This window comes from Leopardus geoffroyi, chromosome C3 (assembly GCF_018350155.1).
Source record: "Leopardus geoffroyi isolate Oge1 chromosome C3, O.geoffroyi_Oge1_pat1.0, whole genome shotgun sequence".
Lineage (NCBI taxonomy): Eukaryota > Metazoa > Chordata > Mammalia > Carnivora > Felidae > Leopardus > Leopardus geoffroyi.
The window spans coordinates 6,544,425-6,564,819 of NC_059338.1; the positions used below are offsets into that span (position 1 = coordinate 6,544,425).

At 48.3% G+C, this 20,395-nt stretch overlaps 1 protein-coding gene across 6 annotated transcripts in view; it reads left to right on the forward strand.

Annotated features, from left to right (window-relative positions):
• The window catches only part of LOC123586948 (carboxyl-terminal PDZ ligand of neuronal nitric oxide synthase protein), a 284,322-nt gene that overhangs the window by 179,951 nt on the left and 83,976 nt on the right, over positions 1 to 20,395 (forward strand). The window lies entirely within an intron of this gene.

Genomic DNA, 20,395 nt, shown 5'->3' on the forward strand with positions numbered 1-20,395 from the left:
ACAAGGGAAGAGTTAACAGCAAAAGAGGAATACCGGTGAAAGAATACCAGTAATAGAATGTCACCAAACATGTGGGATGGGCACAGAGATACCACATGAGTTTTGGTGGTACCCAGGAAGGTTTCGGGTGTTCTGTGGGCTTGGCAGTCCATAACCATGAATTGCCTGGTAAGAAAATTACTCCCTTGTAAATTTTTTAATCTTTCTGATGATATCGACACTTGGTAGTAACTGATCTTTACCAGCACTCTAACACTGATTATAGGAAAATTACTTCTAAAATTTATTTTATGAGAGAGAGGAAGTTCATGGAGGAAAGGGGCGGAGGGAGAGAGGGAATCTCAAGCAGGCTCCACGCTCATGGTGAAGTCCAACGCGGCGCTCAGTCCCACGACCCTGGGGTCATGACCTGAGCCCAAATCAAGAGTTGGATGCCCAACCGACTTAGCCACCCAGGCGCTCCTGCTTTTGAATCTCGTTGTTGTCAGTGAGGACTTTGTTTGCCTTCTGATTCTTGGCATATCCTCACTACTGAGTCTTAAACATATGGTTCCTTTTGTTAAAGTCCTTGACTAAATGGCTGTCTTCATGTTCTGGAATAATTCTGCATTGCCACTCTTGAATGCTGGGTTTCTAACTAATCCTGACAGAAGAACCTATTAACTGTTAAAGCATTTGACCAGGAGGCTTTGAATTCTGATCTTTGTCCTTTTCTTCCTAGAGGACACGTATTAAAGTAGTAAGCCGTGGAATGTTAGGCCACGATGTGACACGCGCCCTTCTGTAGTTGTTAAGTTGGTGGCAAAGTGGCTTGTTAGAAAGGCATGTGAGGGACTCAAACCCTTTTTATAGTTTCTGAAGAGAGTGCTGTTGATACATTATAATACCAGGTCCTGTGCATGAGAGCGTCTCTCTTCTGTGGTGTAATATGGTGGAGGGGGTCCATCTGGTTCTCGTCTGACTTTTGTGGCGGTGATCAGAAAAATACAGGCAGGTCGTAATGACATGGAGCGAGTAATTACTGGGATTTTTGGCACAAAGAAAGAACTATGTGTGGTAGGCCTAGCAGACGGGTCCAAAAGCTATATCTGGGGGCGCCTGGGTGGCTCAGTCGGTTAAGTGTCCGACTTCGGCTCAGGTCATGATCTCACGGTTCGTGGGTTCGAGCCCCGCATTGGGCTGTGTGCTGACAGCTTGGAGCCTGGAGCCTGCTTTGGATTCTGTGTCTCCCTCTCTCTCTGCCACTCCCCCACGTGTTTGTGTGTTTGTGTGTGTGTGTGTGTGTGTCTGTGTGTGTGCGTGTGCGTGCACGCTCTCTCTCAAAAATAAACAGAAAAATTTTTTTTAAAAAAGCTGTATCTGCCCCGTTAAGGTAACAGTCCTTCCAGACTAATATTTGAAGAGAGGAGAGGCTGCTTCTGTTAGAGTTTTAGCATCACTAAAATTGGTGCAGAGAATCCTATAGAATTTTCTCGGGCTTAAGGAATAGCCAGTGAAATCTGGTAGATTGATTGTATGTATTTATCTCCCTTCTCTCTGAAGCCTTACTGAAATGACCATTTCTTCTCCTGTTCTTGGTCTTCTTAATAAAAAGATTTCAATGACTTTTTAAAAGATGGAATTCATAGGGCGCCTGGGTGACTCAGTCGGTTAAGCATCTGACTTCAGCTCAGGTCATGATCTCACAGTTCGTGAGTTCCAGTCCTACGTCAGGCTCTCCGCTGACAGTGCGGAGCCTGCTTGGGATTCTCTCTCTCACCCTCTCTCTCTGCCCCTCCGTGGCTCTCTCTGTCTCTCAAAAATAAATAAATAAACTTAAAAAAAAAAAAGATGGAATTCGTGGGTGTGTTGATGGCATTGATTGAACAGAGGCAGCTTCAGGTGACAGGTAAGTTCACTGATGTGGGAAAACTCCGGACAGGCTCAAGATGTGGAGGTACCGTTTGTTGCAAAAGCCTGGTAAAGTACCCCAAGTTTTAAAAGTTTGTAAGTAGAGGGGCACGTGGATGGCTCAGTCGGTTAAGCATCCAACTTCGGCTCAGGTCACGATCGCACGGTTTGTGAGTTCAAGCCCCGTGCTGGGCTCTGTGCTTGACAGCTCAGAGCCTGGAACCTGCTTGGGATTCTCTGTCTCCCTCTCTCTCTGTCCCTCCCCTGTTCATACTCTGTCTGTGTCTCTCTCAAAAATAAATACACATTAAAAAAATTTTTTTTAAGTTTGTAAGTAGAAGTCTTCATATTTAACTGGTGGGGCTCTAGAGCTCCCCCTCCTGTTTCTGGAATATTGATGGTAAGATTTTTCTCTGGAGAAACTGAAAGGTCCCAGAGAAGAGATCTTTAGGCCTTGACATTTGGTTTCAGCAGCTAGAAGGTCACTTTGCATCCTGGTCAGTGTGCAGCGAAGCTCGAAGCTCGCTGGTCTGTGAGGCCTTCCTGGCAATTAGCCCCACCCCCACACAGAGCACTTCCTGCCAGCTTTTGACTTCCTCCTCCTTAAATAGGGGTGGGCAGCTCCAAATCATGAGATATTGGAAGAAACTGTCCAGTATACTGGAGACCAAAATAAAGGGAAGGAGGAAGCTGAAGAAAACAGAGATGGTGGAGACGAGAAGGAAACCTGAAAAATAACCACACTCACCCCTAGAATTAAGACACTGCATCCTAATCAGAGAATGCTCCAGAATTAAAACTGACAAGGGAAAAGTAGAAAGTTGGAAAGTTTCCCAAACAAACAAACAAACAAAAAGACAGCCAAACATTAGAATAGAAATAGAGAAAAGATTAATTTTCTGATTTGCTACTCTAGGAAGGTCAACATCTGATGAGTTCTGAAACAGAAAAAATAGGAGATTGGCGAGGAAGCCACACAAAAATTTGCCAACTGATAGATTTCAGTTTCCAGATTGAAACCGAGTACGCCAGACAGACCCAGGTAGACCAGGGCACCTCCGGGATCCATCCTGGGTCCAAATGTAGCTACGCGACAGGGCTGCCCATTGGCTGTCTCCTTTGACCTTGGAAGGGACCACGGTCTGTCACCAGGGAGGACTCCTGCTCTGTCATTTAAGCCCATTGAGTCTGGGACTAGCCAGTTACTTTGCGGCCAGTTTCTGAGGGTAAAATACCCCTTTACAGTTCCTTGGTTCTCTTAATTATTCAGTATCAAATAAAATGTCCTTGTTTTAAAATTGGATTTCCTTTTATCTTTGTAGTGGCCGGAGGGGGGATGGAAAGATACAGAGAGATGAAATGAGGGACCTTTTTTACACCTTTTTGAGAAGTAATTTGAAGCATTTTAAGAAAGAGATAATGGCTGATATTTTGGGAACGGGCATGGATAAACACATTCAAGCTTTAAAAAAAAAAAAAAATCAGTGTTCATTTTTGAGCAGTGATCCGAATGTAATTGGTTACAACTGAGTATCATCCTGATCGAAAAAGGGATAGGGGGAAAATAAAAGGAACTCGGCTCATTTTAGCCTGGAGAAAAATAGTTCTCTTTTTTGGCACAATTATTCGAAGCCAATAAATTGTGAAGACGACATATTATTTTGGAACTTAGTCCTAGAAGAGCCTTTGATTTGGACTCAGAATGTAGTGATTGCTATGAAGGAAGGTGGCCGTTAGAGGTAATTTTCTAAGGGGATCCGTGGCTACTGTTCTTTTTTCTTTTTCAATTTTCTTTTGAGAGAGTAGGAAGGAGCGCGATTTACCTGCGGTCCAGCCAGTAGCCTGATGTCCTAAAAGTTGTTAAGCTCTTAGGCAGAGAGAAGTAGGTCAAGCGGGCCGAGTCTGTGCTTCTTAAACTGAAGTAACTTTTCCAAGTGTTCGTTGGGCTCAGAGTCCAAGGGTCGTAAACCTACGGTTCTGAGATTTGATCATGCTGTGACTCTCCTCTTGATAGCCATTAGAGTAACCAAATATTTACAAAGGAAAAATAAACGGAAGGAGAACTTGGCTGTATCTGGAAGACTGTCTTCCTCCAGAATTACAAATGGCAGCCAGCCAAGAGCCTGCCTCCTGGAGCATTCCTCCCGCCCAGGATCTGTCTGCCTGTAGGTGAGGGTAGTATTTACAAGCCTGGTGGGGTAGTTACTTGTACACTTTCTCACCTTGCTAGGACAGGTGGTCTCTTTGGAGCTCTCCTTACTTCCTCCCCTGCCCTCATATTCTCGGTGCTGCAGTCACAGTGATCTTTCTACATTTGTCAGATCCGGTCCGTGTATTTGCTGGAATATTCTATAATAGATACTACACGGATATAAGGCTGAACCTATATAGCACCTGCCTTCAAAGAACTTAGTCTGGTTGAGAAGACGAGAAAGAACCTGTTCAAATTAGAGTGTTAGATGCATTTTGTATATAGCATTGTTATAAAACCAGCCCCCTGTGTGCTAATTGCCACAGCAGTGTGGAAGATGTTCCTTCAGGTTACAGTAGTCGGGGCAGGCTTTCATGAAGTGCTCTTGGAAGGAGAACCTAAGAGAACACTTTGGATAGATAAAGGGACCGAAGGAGTTGTAAGGTGGTAATTGTGTAAATAATGGTGCAGACACGAGAAAATCCGAGTACCTTCAGAATAGACAGTGAACAGACCACGGTGTATTGGAAGTGTTGCAACATAGGACTTAACGTAGGTCCGTGACTTTCAGATTTTTCTTTTAAGAAGTCAAGACCTCGTTTGTCGAACAATATTACGTGGAACCCCCCATATTAAACACGACCACCATAGGCTGCAGGTGGAGAGGGCTGCACGTGTCTGCCTGTGTGGTTTCTTGGGCCGAGAGAGGGATCTTTGAGGCCCTGTGACCAAACACAAGGCTGTGAAGAATCGAACTGAGACAACACATGTTGTCAGGGGGTGGTTTGGTGGGAGAAGGGAAACCGGCCGCTTTGGGGCAGTCGGTGGAAAGGGTCGAATATCGGGTTTTGCGTTTATTTAGGCAGTGGGTCGTTATGGAAAGGTTTTGGTTAGAACCTATTTACACATAGCGTTTCGGGAGGATTAGGACGGTGGCAGGGTGCAGATTCTGTGGCCCCCCTCTCCCTTGAAGGGAGAAACAGAGAATCATCCTGTTATTCCTGAAATAAGGGGAGAAACCGAGAAGAGATAGGAGGCCAAGCTGGTGAGCGCTGGTCAAGGTTAAATGGTCTAACACGTAGGAAAGTACTCTTTGACTCCGAGCTATTATGAAAGACGCCAGCACGCGAGTTAGGACGAATCATCTCTCAGCAGTAATGATGCTGCGGCGGAGTCGGGGAGGGGAGGCGGCCTCTGAATTGGAGAGTGGTTCAGCCTTGCGTGCCCGCCGGTTCCAGGGGCACGAGCTTAGCATTCAGATCAGTGACAAGGACAAGCAGGCCGCTCGCTACTTTCCTCCCACACCGAGGACCTCCTTGGTTCCCTCTAAGAACCCGCTTGCGGCCGGCGTGGAGAGCAGGAAGACACATGGCTGTCTGAAGCTGGGGACGCTGCCGCCCTCGTAGATCTCCTGTGTCCCCGGAGGGCTCTGTGCAGGGAGAGGCACAGACAGAGGATGGCCCGAGGAGGAGAGACAGACTCAGGGAGGTGGCACGGGAAACAGAGGCCTTAGGGAGGGAGGGTGCCAGGAAAACCCCGCAGGCTGGGTTTCCCCCTCCTCTCCACCTGCTGATGGCCACACGACTTCCCCAGTGCTCCCCTGTGAGCCTTCCCTCCTCTGGCTGTCTCTCGTGCCTTCGTTGGTTAGCTTACCCATTTGTCTGATCCCACGCGTGCCAGCCTTTGCTTGGTATGGGTTCGGTGACCAGGGGATGTCCAGGAACCAGCAAGGTTTGTGTCGCCCTGTGGCAGACTCATGCCCGGGAAATGAGGCTGAAAAACGGTTTCTGCCCGTTGGAACTTGGCCCTGAGTGCCAGGGCCTGCCGAGACACGTCCGGTCTTGACTACGGTTCACGAAGGGAATGGTTATCCCCCCCGCCCTATCCCCCTTGCCCCGGCAGAAGTAGCGGCCTCCCAAAGGGGCCCAGTTATCAGACAGAATTGACCAGGCTCAGGCGCATAGCAGTGCGGTGACCTTCAGGGTATCTGCCGCCCCAGCCCCGTGATTCAGCCGGTGCCTGGATGGGATGGGTGCAGGCAGCCGGGACTCCCGTGGCGGGACAGTCTTCCCGCGTCTCCTCAGGCCGGCGTGAGGTCTCCTGGACCTCCAGGCCAGAGAGAGGGAGACAGAGAATCCCAAGCAGGCTCCGTGCTGTCAGCACAGAGCCCAACGTGGGCTCGAACTCATGAACTGTAGATCACGACCTGAGCCGAAATCCAGAGTCGGATGCTTAACCGGCTGTGCCATCCAGGCGCCCCTAAAATTTCATTTCTTTTAAAAATTAACAGGGTAAAATCGATTTTATGGTGTAGTTTTATGAATTTAAGGGACTCCGTTGGTTAAGTGCCCCACTCTTGGTTTTGGCTCAGGTCACGATCTCACGGTTGGTGAGTGAGCCCCGCATCAGGCTTCAAGCTGACAGTGTGGAGCCTGCGTGGGATTCTCTCTCTGCCTCTCTCTCTGCCCCTCCCCCACTCACTCTCTCTGTCTCTCAAAGTAAATACGTAAAAACTTAACTTCTCTCTTTTTTTTTTTTTTAATATTTTTTAAATTTAACTACCAGTCAGTAGGGATGCCTGGGTGGCTCAGTCGGTTAAGCGTCCGACTTTGGCTCAAGTCATGATCTCAGTCAGTGAGTTCGAGCCCCGCGTCAGGCTCTGTTTTGACAGCTCAGAGCCTGGAGCCTGCTTCGGGTTCTGTGTCTCCCTCTCTCTCTGCCCCTTCCCCACTCACGCTCTGTCTCTGTCTCTCTCAAAAATATTAAAAAAAATTAAATCCCAGTCAGTAAACAGTGAATACTGGTTTCATGTGGACGATGCAATGATTCAACACTTCCCTACATCGCCCTGTGCTCATCACAAGTGCCCTCCTTTACCCCCATCACCTGTTTCACCCATCCCTCCACCTGCCCCCCCCTCTGGCCGCCATCAATTTGTTCTCCGTAGTTAAGAGTCTGTTTCTTGGTTTGCCTCCCTCCTTCTCCGCCCCTGCCTTTGCTCATTTGTTTCTTAAATTCCACATATGAAGTCATGTGGTGTTTTTCTCTGACTTACTTCACTTAGCATAATACTCTCTAGGTCTATCCATGTTGTTGCAAATGGCAAGACTGCGTTCTTTTTCATGGCTGAGTCATGTTCCACTGTGTATATGTACCGCATCTTCTTTATCCATTCATCTGTGGATGGACACTGGGGCTGTTTCCATAATTTGGCTGTTGTATATAATGCTGCTATAAACATTGAGGTGCACGTATCCCTTTGAATTAGTAGTTTTGTATCCTTTGGGTAAATACCTAGTAGTGAGTTGCTGGGTCAGAGGGTAGCTCTATTTCTAACTTTTGGAGGAACCTCCACACTGTTTTCCTGAGCGGCTGCACCAGTTTGCGTGTGGTTTTTTTTTTTTTTTTTTTTTTTATAACAATACCTGTCACACTTGAACCATATATCTTCCTTACGGTTTTTTGAGTGGTATTCCATTCTACAGATGTACCGCCATTTATTTACCTCTTGGAAGGATATTCGGGTTGTTTCTAATTTTGGTGATTATAAATAGAGCTGCTAACATTTCACACGCAAGTTTTTGTGGGAACATAAGTTTTGATTTCTCTAGGGTAAATACCTGGTTGAGGTATTTCCCGCCGGAGGGTAAGTGTATGTTTAACTTTACGAGAAACTGCAGAACCGTTTTCCAGAACGGGGTGTTAGTTCACATTTCCATCAAGAGCAACAAGAGGACCAGCTGTGTCCCATCCTTGCTAGTGCTTGATGGTAGTATTTTTTTTTTTTTTTTACTTGATCTAGTCTAATTAGTATGTAGTGGGATCTCCTCGTGGTTTTCATATGCTTTTCCCTAACGGCTAATGATGTTGAACATCGTGTCATGGGGAAGCCATTATTCCTGCCTTGGGGGAATGCGCTATTGTCTTAGGGAGCCGTAATGAGGTATGGACATGTCTTGCTACCCCCTGAGACTCCAGATGCAGACCTCAGAAGTTCTAGTGGGCACAAATAATTTGTATCCTAGTTTCTGAGGCGGGAGTCACTGCAGTTATGGGTCAGCAACACTGGACCAACCTCTAAACCTTGACTTCTTTTCATCTGCTTCTTTTCCTTCCTTATGTCCTCTGATGAAGTTCTGTTTGTCTTTTGCCCAATTTTTGACTTGGAATTTTTTAAAATGAGGTGTTTAAAAACCATTTTTTTAATTTATTCATTTATTTTGAGAGAGACAGAGACAGAGTGGGGGAGGGACGGAGAGTGAGGGAGAGAGAGAATTCCAAGCAGGCTCTGTACTGGGAGTACAGAGCCCAATGCGGGGGCTTGAACCCCCCTAACCGTGAGATCATGACCTGAGCCAAAACCAAGAGTTGGCTGCTTAACTGACTGAGCCACTCAGGCATGCCTTTTAATAATGCGTTTTGAGTGTTCTTTATATATTCTGGATGTGTCTCTTGTGAGATGTTTAATTCCCAAATATTTTCTCCTAGTCCGTAGCTTTCTTTTTATTCACTTCAGGCTGGCTTCCATAGAACAAAAGTTTTAAATTTTGATGAAGTCCAGTTTCTCAAACTTTTTTCTTTGCTGGATCATGTCTTTGGTGTCATCCCTGAGAATTCTGTATAAGCCCAAGTTGTGAAGATTTTCCCCTATGATTTTCCCCTGAAAGTTTTCTAGTTTTACATTTATTTAAACCTGTGGCCCAGGGGCACCTGGGTGGCTCAGTCAGTTAAGCGGCTGACTTTGGCTCAGGTCATGATCTCACAGTTCGTGAGTTCGAGCCCTGTGTCCGGGGCTCTGTGCTGACAGCTCAGAGCCTGGAGCCTGTTTTGGCTTCTGTGTCTCCCTCTCTCTCTGCCCCTCCCCTGCTCGTACTCTGTCTCTCCCTTTATAGGAAAATTTTGCCAACCTCTGGAGTTAAGGCTGGTGGTGGGAGTGAGTCTTGGGGTCACTTTGCTGTGGTTATCATGGAGTCCTGTAGAAAACAAAGGATAGCATAAACCATAAACCATCTTGCCATCTTTCGACTCACCATCATCTTGTCATAGGAATTTGGAGGAAGTAAAATCTGGCACAGCCTTGGAATAGTAACCTGTTGGTAATGGGCTGGAAGGAGCAACAAAATGGGGATGGTGTGATGCGTCTGAGTCTGCTCTGGTGATGGGATGGCCAGCATTTACCTCTTAGTCCTCCTTTCCTCTTGGTTGTTCTGGGTCTACATTTTACTCCAGTACCTTAGAATCACCTGGGGAGCTTTTAAAAAGTCCCAATGTTCAGGTTACACACCAGGCCAATGAAGTCAGAATTTCTGGGGGTGGATCCAGATACCAGTATGTTTTCAGAGTCCTGAGTGGTCCCATTGCACAGCCAAGGTTGAGAACCTTTCTTGCCCTTTGCAGTCCCTTGGACCCCAAGGAATTATTGCCACCAGCTGACAGTGGGAAATTACTATGCTTGGAAACCAGTCAATAACTCTTCAGAGGGTCCCCTTCTGGGAACTTGTGCTCTGGATACTGTTTTTATCATTTTTATCATATTGGAGTTTGATTTTTGGCCATCAAAGGTGGCTGTTTATGAGAAATGTCCTGTCTCAACTTCCGTTCAGCCCGGAATAACTGACATCACCATTGGTAGGAATCCTAGACTATTGGCATTAAACACATACACATAACCTTGGAGATCATTGGTTCAGACGGTTAACGTTTCCAAATACCTTTCGGATTCACACATACTCCGGTTCTAATACCAGGACTCTTGCTCCTCCAAGTGTGGTCCCGGGACCAGTAGTGTCAACATCACCTGGAATCTGGTTAGAAACGCGGCCACGTCCCACCCCCACCTCCCCAGGCTGTAACTTAGGAAGATCCCCGCGTGAATCATATGGACGTTCAGGTCTGAGAAGCACTGCTTTAGAGAAGCATATAAGTGGAAGCTTCTGAGAGTAGATTTCAGACTCATTGTGAGGACCTGCTTTTTAAACACAACGGCCAGATAGCCTCTTAGCTGGATGACCACTCGACAGAGACAAGGCGATTACTCCAAGAACCCTCCCCAACTCCTCCTTCTCAAGTAGTGTCTTCAGTTTTCCCAAGAATGACCCTTTCGTTCATACCTTTCATTATATTGTGAACATTCATTGCAATCATGTGTTCTGCTGCCTGTGGCTTTTCCATTGTTTCCCCCCTTATACCTGGAAACTTACGACCCTGGTGGATGAGCGCAAACACGGGTCTCTCACATCTCCTTGCCGCCACATTGTGCTGATAGGTCTAAGCTTAGGAAGGAGAGTTCCGGAATAAAGGCTTTGTAGAGCCAAGAAGGGGAGCGCCACATGAATGGCTCCACGACCTGCAAATTCCCTGCTGGTTCCTGTGCCCTGGTTCTCCAGTACAAGGTACCTCCTTGAACACCTAAAACATCTTTTGTGCTCACCTGTGCTGTCATCGTTGAAAGCATTGCTCTTTTTTCCAGGCAGGGGATTGACCACGTATTCATCTTGCTTCTCAGTGTGTGCAGGGATTTCATCTGCGTATTTTCTTCATTCTTACAACCCAGTGCTAGATACGTGCTCCTGGCCTTCCTCGGGGTTCTCATTTCTACTCTGTGTCCTTTTGGAATCCTCAGTGCTGGTGCTAAGGTCATGTCCAGCCTCTGCCCCTCTGCTTTTCACTCTTCAAAACCCTAAAGAATGTAACACACACCCCCCCTGACTTTCTGTGCCAAATTCTAATAATTTGCTCTCCAGTTGAGAACCCTCCCTGTCTGTCGCATGCTTTCTCCTTTCCATTCTCTTCCCTTGCTTCTGGGCTGGGCCTGGGCCCATCCATGAACGCCTGCTACACGGGCTGTGAAGGCTTGATTGCATAGCGTTCGCACTGAGAACTGGGCAGGTTCATAGACATCATCTAACCCAATACTCTCATTTCACAGAAGGGAAGGGTGCTTCCCAGAGCGTTTAAGTATTCTGCCCAAAGTCCAGGCAGGTGCCCCAGTTACGTGGTTTTGCCCACAGCTCAGAGTGCACGTGTGGCTTCTGCAGGAGACCTGATAACCCTCGATGTGAACGGTTTCATTTAATTTTACAAGGTGGGTGTGGGATGTGCATGATGGAAGGCAGGGGGCCCACGGAGGTCACGACACATCATCAATTGCCTTCTTTTAAAGGTATCTTAGAAACCTAGAAGGATTCATTATTGTCTCATAACCAGTTGTGGTCTGAGGAAGAAAACCCTAAATCCTCGATTCATGGCTCTACTAAATACCAGCAGACTTTTATTCCTTCTGTGTGTGTGTGTGTGTGTGTGTGTGTGTGTGTGTGTGTGTGTGTAGGTACAGATTATACTGTTGGAGCATTTTTTTTTTTCTTCCTCTGAAAGGCTATGTTAACGTTCCTGTCTTCCTGCTTACACGGGACACAAACATTTAGAGGAGCCTCCGGGTTAGATATTCGCGGGCAAGACAGAATTGGTCATTATCGGTCATAGTAGGGCTTGCTCTATATTTATTTGTGCCTCTTTACCCACCTCTGCCTCCGTGTTTACTTACAAAGGTTCTGATACGTATTTGCAACGTGCTGGGAGAGCTAGCAGAGGGAAAAGCAACCCAAATGCCGTAGATTATTATTAGTCGTGGTATTTATCTTGCTCCATAAATCACCCCTTCGGGCCCCTTAATCATTTGGGTTGTTGTTCAGCTCCCCGTGACCTGTCAGCGTGCTCCCAGTAGGAAAAAGTGATGGCTGTATTCCAGGGCCTGTCTGTCTCCTCTCTGCGGGGACCAGCCGCCATTCAGAGGCTCCCCTGTGTACACAGCCCGCAATTGCCCACACTCGAGGCCGCCTCTGTCTGCCGTCCAAGGGCCCATTTGATTTGCCCGCTGCTATCGTGACAGTCTCTTGACACTGAAAATGCCTCCCTCCCCCAGAACATCTGTGTTTGGATGAACCTCCGTCCCCTTCCTCAATGTTGCAAACAGCAAGAACTTGGATATTTCCTGCTCCAAAGCCCTCCCTACGTTCAGAGGGCCCCTCTGCCATGTTTTTGTGACCTCATTGGCATTCTGTGACCTTCCCAGGTCACTGTGTCCCTGGGTGTGGAACAGGGTAGAGGAAGCAACAAAGGAAATGAGAGCAGCCGGTGTGAATGGTGTGGGAAAGAATTGGGGGAGCGGGGCATTGCAGGCTTTCCATTGAGCAGCCTGAGAATATTCCAGATTCTGTGAAGTCAATTTCCTTTCTTTTCTTTTTTTTTTTTTTTTAAGTTTATTTTGAGAGAGGCAGAGTGAGAATCCCAAGCAGGCTCTGCACCATCAGCACAGAGCCCAGCGTGGGGCTTGAACTCATGGAACTGGGAGATCATGACCTGAGCTGAAACCAAGAGTCAGACTCTTAACCCACTGAGCCACCCAGGCGCCCCTGTGAAGTTAATTTCTTTTTCTGTCTGTTACAAGATGGGTTACCTGTACATCAAAGAACTTGTTACAGGGAATATTGAATAAATGGGGGAATAAACGAATAACTTCATTTCCTAGAGCCAGGATGCCAGGACAGCGAAAAGAACAGATGTTGGCAACATCAGGAGCACAGGGCAGGAGTCAGAGATGTGGCTTCCGGACTCGGGTTTTCTGCTCATGAACCTAAACAACTTTTTTCTTTCCTTTTTTTTTTTCCTCCATCTTTCATGAGATGGTTTGGTCAACAGTTGTGGTCCCAACCATTTCGAACACAAGTATTCGCCTAGAATTTTGTTAATGACGTATTTCAGAGCTACAAAATGCATAAAACACAGTGTACAAACATCTCATATCTACCACACATCAGTATTCTCTCCCAACATAATGGTGGTAATTTTAGGTGCCTTTGATTTAGAAAACGGGTGACCGTAAGCAGCCGTGGTGCTGTTATAAGAACCTGTATTTTAATTGCGAATGGCAGTATCCACACTATAAGGGTGCCAGAGTGGCTCAGTTGGTTAAGCGTCCGACTTTGGCTCAGGTCATGATCTCATGGTTTGTGAGTTCAAGTCCCACGTCAGGCTCTCTGCTGGCAGCATGGAGCCTGCTTTGAATCCTCTGCCCACCCCCTCTCTCTGACCCTCCCCTGCTCACACTTGATCTCTCTCAAAAATAAACAAACATTTAAAAAAAAAAAAGTATCCACACTTTAAAAAAACAGTACACAGATGATCAAGACACATTGATTTCATCTAAGGCAATTCTAGATGCAAATGAAAATATGAAGGAGTTAATTGTAATACGGTTTGGGGACCCAGAGTGGTGTTTCTGAGCAAGGCAATTTGTATTACCGCCTAGATCCAAATAATGCCAACTTCTGGCCCAACCAGTCTAAACATCTCTGAGGGCTGGGTCTGGAATTTTGCCTTTAAAAAACAAAAACAAAACAAAACAAAAAACCAAAAAAAACAGGTGTGCCAGATGGGATTTAAAACTTGAGTTTTTGATCGCCTGATCTACAGAGGTGGGTAAATACTTAAATTCTACATTTATGATAAAACGGCAATGAATATTCCTTTCTTAAATAGTAGCTCCTCTGGTTTCTTTTTGGTATTTTGCAAGTTATAGAGATTTTATTTACACCCCAACTTTCAGTGATAAGTCTGTTACGCTGGGCTTGAGGTTGATAATTAGGAACTAAATGTCTCCACCTAGTGTTTGCCAGAAACCGCACAGATATTCCAGAATTTGGATTTAGTACAGACTTTGGTCTTTGTCTTGCTCACGTTTCTGTGATTTCATATGAACGAGCACTACAAATCACCGAGTTACACAGCAGTGTCGGGGGCGGTCATGGCTCTTGGGCATCCCGTCCCCCGGATTCTGTCTCCACAGGCACAGGAGCTTTTACTTAGGGAAGCAGCAGGGGAGCCCAGAAAACAGCTTCATCTGCGGGATCCTTCCCCCATGTGTGACCTCTGTGCCATCACATGACTGGGAACAGCCCTGACCAGTAATGGAAGCTAAATTATTTTATTAAACCAAGTATGGATCAAACAAAAAATTAAGATGCCTCGTGTGCTGTGGGGTATGGAAGAATTACAGAAGTCAGATCTTAAAGTCCTTCTGCCCCTAGAATGGAATCTGTGGTTTTAATCACTTCCGTTGTTGATTAATTAACTTCTGGAATATTTATTTTACCCTTGCGGCCAGTGTCCTGTTTTCCCAGGGTCTGTGAATAAATACTGTCCACTGAGTTCGTTAATGTATTTGACACTCATCGATCACCCTCTTGTGTCCCGATGCTGTTTCCCGGGACACAAATATATCCTATTTCTTGCTCCCGGGGAGGGCATGGCCTAGCGGGGAAGCGCACAGCCAGTCGGTGGCCGGTGATTATAGTGGCTGTAATGACCGCATGGCCCTGCTCGGTGGGAGCACACGGGACGTGGGCCTACCAGCCTTCGCTGTGGAGAAGATAATTCAAGGATAAGCAGGAGCTCCCCAAGCAGATGGTGGGGGGAGGGCATCCCAGGCACAGGCAGTAGCAAACACAACTGCACGGAACTGTGGGAGATTAGGGCATGTTTAACCTGCCTGTGGGAGAGGGCCGGAAATAACGTGCAGGCAGAAGTAAAGTGGACTTGCCATGAGGAGAAATGTATTTTTGCACAGTGTTTACAGATCTTTATCTTTTTATTGTGGTAAAATAGAACCTCTTCCATTTCCACTGTTCTTAAAACAGCTCGAGGACGTTCACAGACAACACTCACATTGTTGTGTAACCATCACTGGCACCTCCAGATTTTCTTCAGCTTCCAGAATGGGAACTCTGTCCCCGTTAAACTCCTCCTCCTCTTCCTCCTCCTCCTCCCCGCCCCCCCCCACCCCCCGACAAACATTTGACCGCCCTCAGGTACCTCGTGTACAGGCGGGACCGTGCGATACTTGTTCCTTTGTGCCAGCTTACGTCATTGAGGGTAACGTCTTCGAGCTTCATGTTGTAGCGTGTTTTATCTGTTCGTCCGTCGATGGACGCTTGGGTTAACTTCCGCCTCTTGGCTGTCGTCAGCCATGCTGCCTATGGGTATGGGTGTCCTCCAGTTCTGTATCTTACCACCTCAGTAGTAATTGGTGGGTAAGCGCAAAGGGGCTTCCTACAAACCCCCCTTTGGTTGAGGTGCTTACGGTCTTGTAGAGATGGGTTCTCGCTCACGAAACCAAGACCGGCGGAATATGCTTACGATGCCCGACCCGATGGCGCTACCAGAGCCCACTCTTCAATTCCCCGCGATCGTTCGCAGGAAGCAGAGCAGACTCGTTCTAGAAAGGCAGTGACCACAGCCCAGTGTAAGCCAAGGACTTGCCTGACGAGAGCATCACCATCCGCTTTTGCAAACGGAATCTCTCTTCCTGGTGGAGTTGCCCCTGGGCACCTTGACTCGCGACTGTTCGCGTGGTGGGGTCAGTGAGGGTAGAGAGGGGGACAAAATGGATTTTCTGGTGACATGTGGGGCCAGCTTCTGATGTCGCTGGTGAGAGAGCACATCGCTAGGCAAACTGTGGGTAGACAAGGAACCGAGGACCCTGTGGAAAATCCTGGGGCTCTTCAGGGAGCTAGACGTTGTCGTGGGCGTAGACTATTGTGTGTGTTGCTGGGGAAGGGGTGTGGCCCCAACCCTTCCCCTGACTCCTGAGAAAGTCCTTCTGTTACTTCTGTTTCTGCAATACGTCCTCAAGCCCAGGGCAGGGCTCGTCCCTTCACTGAGCACGCTCAGTTGCCACAGACCTCCTCCTTCCCCTTTGTGGACCCCCAGTGGCGGGGACTGAGACACACGGGGTCAGGAAGCAGTTCTAGGAGCTGGGGGGGACAGGGAAGCATCGGGGACTCAGGACATGCTCTGTTCTGTCAGCCGCCCTCAGCCTTCCAGCCACCGTGACTCCTTCACTTGCTGAGGGCTTCCTCCTGGTTCCTGCCGGACCTGAACCCCTCCCTCTTCCCAGCTTCCCCTTCATGGGCCTCGCCGGTTGGCACAGCACACTGAGCTCTGGGGCCACTGTTCCCACACGGGGTCCCAAGGCTCTGTTTATGAACCCCTGGCACATCACCATGGCCTTTTTTAGTCAGCGGTTAGTGTTCCAGGACTTGTATTGTTTCGTTTCCTGAAAGGTCAGGTCCTAGAGAGCTTAATCTGTCCTTGCTGGGGGAGCCCTGGCTGGCAAAGCAAATCTATCAGGTCAGCCTGGCCACATGTGGGGAGAGCCAGAGCTGGCATGGGCTTTGAGGGAGGCTGGCCGGAGTCACAGACGGTGGCCCTGACAGTCCTGTTTGTTCCTCAGCCCCTGGCAAAGCCTGAGTGGACTGGATTCCTATCCTGCGGAACACAGATGCTTCCTCCTGAGCCTGTCTGCCCCTTGGAGGAGCACAGCCGGGGGGGAAGGAGTGTTTGTCCCCTGTGAGCCCCTTCTCTCTGTTCTCTTGGTCACTCCCATGATCTTTCCCGCCTCCAGCTCCGTTTTCTCTCCTCCAGTGAGCACGATAAAACGTGGTTGTCCAAGCAAAGTGCAGTTGCCGTATAAACAAACGGTTTCACGATAATAAATGTTTAAGCCTTTTCAGATACTCTGTTTCCTTTGATTTCCGCGGTTTCTGACGGGACTGCAGTCTGAGTCCTTCCTCTTCGGTTGGAAAGGATTCGGAACATCCGACCACCGGGCAGGTGGAGTCGATGGGGAATGTGTCCGACCCGAGAGCCCTGATAGACGGGCCTCGGGCAGCACAGGCAGCTGTAACCAGGGCTATTTCATGCCTGTCTTGCCCCCCTTTGTTTGGAAGCACTCCAGAGCATTCCACCAGCTGTTGTACGGAGGGACACCTGCATTGCCACTGTCACTGAAATTCCTTTCTTTTTTTTTTTTAATTTAATGTTTGTTTATTTTTGAGAGAGAGAGACAGAGCGCAAGCAAGAGAGGGGCAGAGAGAGAGGGAGACACCGAATCTGAAGCAGGGTCCAGGCTCCGAGCTATCAGCACAGAACCGGATGTGGAGCTCGAACCCACGGACCGCGAGATCATGACCTGAATCAAAGTCGGACGCTTCGCTGATGGAACCGCCCAGGCACCCCTGTGTCACTGAGATTCCGCTGCAGCCATTTGGTCATGCTTTTCCATGTAGCCCCTGAGCCCGCAGACCCTGTAAGAGCCGCCTGGGAGGTCCTGCACAGCAATGGGATTCGAGGCTGTTGTCCTGTTCTGAAGAGAACCTTTACTTGCATCTTCAACTCTGAAGATTAGGGTATTAAAAGGCCTGGCTCATCAAAATCACGAAGTATAGAAATAATGTTTCAGACGCACAGGCAAGGTGCCGGCCAGGTGCCTCTGGCCAGCCTTGGGTGTGCAATGGGCGGGGGGGATTCTTGATTTTTCAAAACCTCCCAGGGGCGCCTGAGGGGCGCAGTCGGTTAAGCGTCCAACTTCAGCTCAGGTCATGATCTCACGGTCCGTGAGTTCGAGCCCCGTGTCGGGCTCTGGGCTGATGGCTCGGAGCCTGGAGCCTGCTTCCGATTCTGTGTCTCCCTCTCTCTCTGCCCCTCCCCCATTCATGCTCTGTCTCTCTCTGTCCCAAAAATAAATAAACGTTTAAAAAAAAATTTTTTTTTTTTTAAATAAAAACCTCCCAGAGACCGTGGAGTCCATAGGGAGGCCGACCCAACAAGAAAGACATGATCAGCTACCAGATTCTTCTGGAAATAGAGGACCGCTAAGGTGGTTCAGCAGACAGCATGCTCTCTAAAATGAGGACTGGGAGGGGCACCTGGGTGGCCCAGTCGGTTAAGCAACCGACTTCGGCTCAGGTCATGATCTCATGGTTTGTGAGTTCGAGCCCCACGTCGGGCTTTGGTGCTGACAGCTTGGAGCCTGGAGCCTGCTTTCCATTCTGTGTCTCCCTCTCTCTCTGCCCCTCCCCTGCTCATGCTCTCTCAAAAATAAACAAACACTGAAAACAAATTTAAATAAACATTACAGTGCCTGGGTGGCCCAGTCGGTTGGGTGTCCAGCTTTGACTCGGGTCATGATCTTGTGGTTCGTGGGTTGGGGCCCCACGTCGGGCTCTGTGCTGACAGCTCGGAGCCCGGAGCCTGCTGCAGATTCTGTGTCTCCCTCTCTCTCTCTCTGCCCCTCCTCTGCTTGCTCTCTGTTTCTCTCTCTCTCTCTCTCTCTCAAAAATAAACAGTAAATAAAAATTTATTAATAAAACTAGGGCTGGGAGAGTGACGTGGTGCCTTGCAGACGTGGACACTTAATATTTCCTGGTTTGATATTATGGCCGAAAAGCAGAAGACAAAAGTATGTGGAGCTTGTGAGTAATCTCTTGGAAGAAACCAAAGACGGTGAAGCCGGCAGGGATTGACCGATATGGGGCAGGGTTCGTCCACATCTGGTGCTTCTGGGACTCTTTGGCTCTTACCCCCCGCCTGAGTTCTTTGCAACACACCCCTCTGCACACCTTTGACTGGCAGGAACAGCCCTGACCTAACGACCTGGTCCCACGGGAGGCACAGCGGAAGGCTGTGTTTACTGGAAGCCCAGGGGAGTGGAGGTAAATGCAGGTGTGGTCGGGAAACGAAGCCGGTTCGCTTCACCCGGGAGGCACAGGGCCAAAGCCGGCTGACCTGCCCACACCCGTGCTGGCTCTCCCACCCGGGTGGTTCCTGCCCCCTGCTGAGCACGGCCCCTGAGCAGAACGCAGTCCGGGGACCCGCTGCGCGTCGCAGCCAGGCCCCGAGGCGCACGCCAGACGTGCTCCAGCCTTCGCCAGCTAGCAGCCGCGGCCCCGGAGCAGGCGGGTCGTGCGGCTGAGGTCCTGTCCTGAGCCACACGCCGGTCTAACACGCTTCTCCCTGCCATCGGACATGCTTGCTTGGAAGCAGAGTCTGAGCCTGATGTTTGCTGTCTCCTGTGCGTCCGCTGATCTGGCTTGCTTTTTCTTTCGAGCCCCCTTGATAAAAAGGACAGCTGTCGACAGGGTAGGAAGAGTGACCTCCGGAGTGGGGGGTGATGTATGTTGCTGTCACCTGGAAACTCAAATCAGCCATAAGCCAGAACCTTTGCTGTGACAACGTAAAGAAAAATACTGTGCTTTGGTTAGGTCGCGTCCCTGTCTATAAGAAGCAGACAGCCAGAGGGCATCAGCACTAACTGCAACAGAGTGAGGTCAGCTCAGATGTCAGTGGAAGGGATGGGATGCACACAAGGTTGGAAGCTCTAAGTGGAGTCCTTAAAATCAGAGTATGTAAAAAAAATCTTTTTAATGTTTATTTATTTTGGAGAGAGAGAGGGAGACAGATTACAAGCTGTCGGCACAGAGCCCGATGCAGGGCTCGAACCCACGGACCATGAAATCATGACCTGAGCCGAAGTCAGATGTTTGACTGAGCCATCCAGGCACCCCTAAAATCAGAGTATTTAAAGGCATCGCTAATGGAGTGGAAGGTTCTGGATTTCTTTTTCTGTTTTCTTTTTTTTTAAGTTTTTTGATTCATTTTGAGAGAGAGAGACAGAGAGAGAACACCAAGCATGCTCCACATTGTCAATGCAGAGCTCGATGCGGGGCTCAAACTCACAAACTGTGAGATAATGACCTGAGTTGGATGCTTAACAGATCGAGCCACCCAGATGGCCCAGGTTCCGGATTTCTGATGAGATTTTCAAAGTAGGTTATGTTTTCGTCATGTTAGGATGGGTTAGGTTAATTTCTATTCCCACACTAATTAGAATTAATTAGGCTCTAGATGTGCAGGCGGGTAGCCGAATGCCTCACCAAGCTTGGCTGGTGGCATGATAGGGGAGGGTGTTGAGTATAAGAAGTCCTAGAGGAGAGGGGCTGTGGGTTGGAATACAGGTCTTGGCCTCGGGTCTTGTATTATTATTAACCTGTAGCCCAGATGTTTCATTAGCTTGGCAGGTGAATTTGCCAGTTGATGCTACCAAGATAGGGAGCAAATGAAAATGGTATTAATAAATCGGATAAGTGCTCAGAATGAAGTTCAGTGAGGAAAACAGAATTGTACCAGCCATTACAAACGCCTGCAGAAGCAGAAGAAATGGTGAAGAATGGGCAAATGTAACAGAAAAATGTCTGGGGTTGAGGGTGAGGCCAGCGTCCCTCAGTGGTGTAGGGCTGTGGCTGAAGCAGCCATAGGGGAATACTCTAGACTATTTCAGGCCGATAAGGCTATAGGTAGACTTGGAAACTGACCTACAGATAAAGGAATTTGGGACTTAAACTTAGAACAACTTGGAATTCCACATTTTTAATATGTAAAAAATCCCGATTTGAAGACAGGTACCAATTCTTCTTAATC